The sequence below is a fragment of the Nicotiana attenuata genome, chromosome 7 (genome assembly GCF_001879085.1).
Source record: "Nicotiana attenuata strain UT chromosome 7, NIATTr2, whole genome shotgun sequence".
Classification (NCBI taxonomy): domain Eukaryota; kingdom Viridiplantae; phylum Streptophyta; class Magnoliopsida; order Solanales; family Solanaceae; genus Nicotiana; species Nicotiana attenuata.
The window spans coordinates 54,536,046-54,542,061 of record NC_031995.1 but is presented as its reverse complement, the minus strand read 5'-3'; the positions used below and the strand labels follow the sequence as shown (position 1 = coordinate 54,542,061).

Below are 6,016 nucleotides of genomic sequence, written 5' to 3'. Positions count from 1 at the left end.
AAGGTTTTTCGGAAGGTTGTGTCTGAACAAGGCTCCAATATAATGGTCTAAGTCGGGTAATTGATATTGGGCCTATAATGAAGTGGACTGCATTTGTATCTACACTTTGGGCCCAAACTTTCACTTGGCCTTTCTGGATACTACTAGAAGATTCTTTACAGATTTAATTATAAATAGAGTTTTTCTTATTCTCGTATTTATCTTATTCTTTTACCAATAGCATAGGGACATGTGTCGTAGGTGGTTACATAGATTCCTTTTTAGTTTCATAAAGACACGGGCTGTACAGAGAATAATTCATTCAATAGACAGAAAATTTTCTCAATTGTTCTTTAACATCATGCTTCCCGATATGATATTAGAGCTTTAACGTTTAATCCTTTGGCTTCATTTTTTTTAGGCTTCTTCTTCATCTGCTTCATTATTCACCATGGGAGATACAGTTGAAGATGCTTCTGCTTCTGTAACTCTTACTCCTCAGGTGACATAGGTTGTTGATTCTTCAGCAGCAACAGTCATGCTCGATTCATCTCACCCCTTCTATCTCCACCTATCAGACTCTCCTAGGATGGTGCTTGTCAGCTCGATTTTTGATGGAAAGGGATATGGTGGGTGGCGTAGGGGTATTGTCATTGCCTTGTCAGCTAAAAACAAACTTGGATTTATTGATGGTTCCTTTCTTCAACCCAAAATCTCGTCTGATTCTTTTAAACCATGGACAAGGTGCAATGACATGGTCATTTCTTTGGTTTTGAACTCTCTCTCTCTAAGGAAATATTAGAAAGTGTTCTTTATTCCAAAACTGCAAGGGACATTTTGACTGAATTTGAGGAGCGATTTGGGTAGACCAATGGTCCCCAGCTCTAACAACTGCAAAGGAAATCATAGAATTAGCACAAGCAAATCTGGACATTGGTGGGTACTATACCAATTGAAACGACTTTGGGATGAGTTAGACAACTTGGACGTTACACATCATTGTACCTGTGATTCTTCATGTGGAGGAAAGAAGAGACACTGCAAGTCTCAACAAAATGGGAGACTTATCTAATTTCTCATGGGGCTCAATGATGCCTATGCCACTGCTAGAAGCAGCCTACTCATGCTGTCTCCATACCCTCAGGCAATCATGCTTATTCCCTATTGATCAAGGATGGGAAATAAAGGCAAGTGTAGATCTCTCAACATGTTCCTTCTCAGAGTGCTTATGTTGCATCTCAACAGCCTTATGGAGTTGGTCGCAAATACTCACCTGATAAGAAGCCAAACACAGAAGCAAAGAAGGGTAATTAATTTTGTGCTTATTACAAGAAACAAAATCACAGCATAGAGAACTGTTATAGGCTGATTGGGTTTTCCAGCTGATTTCAAATTCAACAAGAACAAGAAGTTTACTGGACCTATAAGCAATGCAACTGTCTATGTTAAGGAATCAGGATCCCAATCTGTCATCACAGAAGCATAACCAATGACCCAAGATCAATTTCGCAGTCTATACCAGCTGCTTCAGATTGTCAAGCTTGGTACTCAGACATATCAGCCTCCTGATGACATAATTTTTGCAAATTGTGCTGGTATCTCCTTTTCTTCTCCTTCTTCTAAAACCTATATTAGTGTTTTTTTAAACTCAATTTCCTGGATCCTAGATTCAGGAGCTTCAGAACACATGACTTTCAATTTAGCTCTCCTATTTAATGTGCAGCTTCTTCCAAAACCTGTATATGTCACATTACCTAACTCTGCCAAAGTGTTGGCATTTAACTCAGGATGTGTTACTATTCTTCATGGTTTTACTCCTAGCCATGTCTTGTTTGTTCCTAGCTTCAACTATAACTTATTATCACTGCACAAATTGTGTGTACAATTCCAATCCATCCTAATTTTTTCTTCTTTTGGTGCTACTTTGAAACTAAAGAGGCCAGTGGTGCTTAAATAAAGTCACTCGAGGGATCTATATTTTCAACTCTGCTCTTCCAAGTTAAGTCAAGTCTAGAGTAGTTATTTCCAGCTTAATCAAGGCTATTAGTCTTTCTATTTGTAATCAAAGTGTTGTTGCACTAATTTCTTCTTCTATTTTGTGTTTAGGGGTTGTTTCTTCTAATGTAAGACTTTGGCACCATAGACTGGGCCATGCCATTTTCTAATATGAAATGTATTCTCTTTACCGTCTACAGATTTATCCATTTATCCTTGTGATGTTTGTGCAAAAGCTGGACAGGCAAAACTATCTTTTCTCTAAGCATATATTTGATCTTATAAATATAAACACATAGAGACCTTACAAAACTCAAGCTTATGATGGGTATAGATACTTTCTCACCATTGTTGATGATTATAGTAGAGGTACATGGACTTTCCTTCTCGGCACTAAATCCAATGCCTTCCCAGTTCTCAAACAGTTTTTAGCCATGACTGAAAGACAATGTAACACCGAGGAAAAAGTGATCTAATCAGATCATGCCCTTGAGTTGGGTAGCAGTCACACTACATCTCAGTTTTTTGCCTCCCAGGGCATCATCCATCAGACCACATGTGTCTCCTCTCCTTAACAAAAGGGTGTTATTGAGAGGAAACATAAGCATCTTCTTGAAACATGTAGAGCCTTATTATTTCAGTCTAATTTGCCTATTCAATATTGGGGAGATTATTTATTAACAGCCACTTTTTTAATCAATAGATTTCCATCCAAAGTCATTAAATGAAGACCCCTTATGAGCTTTTGTTTGGTCAGGCTCCTAATTATGTCAATCTTAGGGAATTTGGTTTCTTATGTTATGATTTTACTTTGACTTTTCACATATTTAAAAGGGATCCTACGTCTCATAAATGTATATTTCTGGGGTACCCTTTTAGGAAGAAGGGGTACAAATTGCTCAATCTACACACCCTCAAAGTTTTTGTTTCGAGGGATGTTGTCTTTCATGAAATTATATTCCCTTTTGTCTCATCTGTTGGCTCTTCCTCCATTTTTCCTACTGATCACCCTACCCCTTCTATTTATCATTCCATTCCTCCCAGCTCACTGCCTAACACCTTTGCCTCTACTCCAAAATCTACTAAGACTACCTCGCTTGTCATCTCCACTTCGCCCTCTACTCTTCACTCCTCACCTTCCAGCTTTTCTCCTACACATCTTACACCTACCAGTTCTTCCCCTCATTCACTTTCTCATTCCATGTCTCTCTCTTCTAGTCCTATTTCGCATACTATCACCCCAACTCTTAAAAGATCCACTAGAGAACACAATATGCCTAGTTATTTGAATGACTACATTTGTAATTCAGTCTCGCTAACCAATCTGACCCCCTCTTGATTTGACCTCCCTGTTTCCCTTCTTGTTTTTTCATTTTCTGCATTGTCTTCTTCTAATCAGTCTCTCCTCAAGTCTATTTATTACATCTCTGAATCTACTTCCTATCCCCAAGCCTCTCTTCACCTTGGGTGGCAAGAGGCCATGAACAAGGAATTTGCTGCACTTGAAGATAACAAAACCTGGGAGGTGGTTCTATTGCCCAAGGACAGAAAAGCCCTACCTTTCAAATGGGTCTATAAGGTCAAATACATGCAAGATGCTTCAGTTGAAATGTTTAAGGCTCGTTTGGTTATAAGGGGTGATATTCAAAGGGAAAGGATTGATTTTACTGAAACTTATTCTCCTATAGTCAAAATGACTATCGTAAGGTGTTTATTGGTAGTAACTGTTAAAAAGAACTGGGACATCTCACAGTTAGATGTGAACAATGCCTTCCTTTATGGTGATTTATAGGAGGAAGTTTATATTGTTCCAAGTTGGTATTTCTCCTCCTACTCCTAATTATATCTGTAAGCTCAAAATGTCATTATATGGGTTGCGGCAAGCCTCACGGTAATGGTATGCCCGTCTCACTGCCGCACTCAATTTTAAGGGATATTCACATTCCCTTAATGACTAATCTTTGTTTTCTGAAAAATCAGAAGGTCGCATCACTATCCTTGTTGTCTATGTCGATGATATTCTCCTAACAGGTGATGATCCAGTTGAGCTTGGAGCTCCTAAGAATTTTCTTGACTATGAATTTAAAATCAAAGACTTGGAGCAAGCACATTATTTTTTAGGTCTAGAAATCATTAGAGAACCACAAGGGATTATTTTGAGTCAGAGAAAGTTTACCTTGGATCTCTTATCAGAGTTTGGTTGCTTGGATCTTCAACCTGTCTCCTCTCCTCTTGACCCTACTTCTCATCTTTGCATCAATGAAGGTGAACCTTTGCAGGATGCCACCATCAATTATCTTACCCACACTCGCCCTGATTTATCTTTTTTTGTTCAACACCTCAGCCAACTCATGCAGTCCCCTCGCCTTCCTCACTTTGATGTTGAGCTTCGTTGTCTCCATTATTTACTCATTGATCCTGGGTTAGGCATTTTTCTGTCTTCCACTTCCTCATTCAATCTCCTTGTTTTTTGTGGTTCTGATTGAGGTCGTTGCCCTGTTACTCGCCGGTTGATTAGTGGGTATTTCATAACTTTAGGTTCTTCTCCTATGTCTTGGAAATCCAAGAAACATGCTTTAGTCTCTTTATCTTCTGCAGAGGCGGAATATCGATCCATGCGATGGGTTGTCGCTGAGATCACCTGGTTGTTGCGTTCACTTAAAGATCTCTCTCTCTCTCTCACTCCTTCTCTTCCAGTTTCCCTCCATTCCGATAGCCAAACCGCCATCCACATTGCCAAAAATCCGGTTTTTCATAAACACACCAAATATGTCGACCTCGATTGTCATTTTTTGAGATAGCAATACCTTGTTGGGCTCATTTCCCTCTCTTCCGTCCCTTCAATTTCCCAAATCGCCGACGTCCTTACAAAACTCCTTTTTGGTCCTACACACCATATAATTTTGGGCAAGTTAGGGTTTTTTTTCTCCTCCTTCCAACTTGAGGGGGGATGTTGGAACAAGGATTTCGACTTTCTGAGATGATAGTAATGATTTGTAGAAGAGAAAGTCGGCTAAAGACGACAAGGTTCAGAGACAATGAACAAGGTTTTTCGGAGTCATCGAGCTTGTTTCTGAACAAGGCTCCAATATATATAATGGTCTAAGTCGGATAATTGATATTGGGCCTATAATGAAGTGGACTGCATTTGGACTTGCACTTTGGGCCGAGATTTTCACTGGGCCTTTCTGGATACTGGAAGATTCTTGGGGACTTTACATAATGTCACAGTTTAAAAGAAATATAACAAATTTTTAGCATTAAATTCAATATTACAGATATGGTAGGAAAATATTTATATTTGTAGCACACAGTTCCATTAAAATAGAAATATTAACTATTAATCCCTAAACATAAGAAATTTGAATGGAAAGCTAATAATTATTTGTACAAAAATCATGTCTTTTTCTCTCTCTTTATCTATTAGCTTTCCTTCTTTTTCTTCATCTTCTTAGTTTTGTTTTCTACCGAAGCCAATATATTTTTTAAATTTGTTCCATTCATTTTATTTTTAGTTATCTTTCTTAAGTTTTTCTCTTACTTCTTTCTTCCTTTCTTAATATAAAGCTCTTATTTCGATAATAATATACGTTAATATATACAATACATATATATAAAAATATACTTTGAATTAACACATATAAAATATACAAAACAAATACATAAAAAATACATCTTCAATTAAGATGACACTTAGACATGTGAAATATACATAAAAATATATATCTTAAATTTAATTAAGATGGTATATAAATATACAAAAAATAATATATATATATATATATTGACACTTGACATATAAAATATAATATACATTAAAAATACCGCTTAAAATAAGATAGCACTTCACAAATAAATATACAAAAAATATATACATAAATATACATTTTGAATTAAAGTGATACCTGATATACAGAGTATAAAAGATGTATAAATCAATACATCTTGATTTAGGTGGCATTGAGATATGCAGCAGCTTTTCAAAATATGGAGTGAAGAAGATGAATGCTGTAAAGGGAAAATGAAGATGGACAAAAAAAAA

General features: G+C 36.9%; 1 long non-coding RNA gene across 1 annotated transcript; it reads right to left on the bottom strand.

Moving 5' to 3' along the window:
• Positions 285 to 5,195, bottom strand: LOC109229118. Its single transcript, XR_002068509.1, has 3 exons — positions 4,151 to 5,195; positions 985 to 1,252; positions 285 to 870 (listed from the first exon to the last, which is right to left on the bottom strand). It is a non-coding gene; the product is annotated as an uncharacterized LOC109229118 (long non-coding RNA).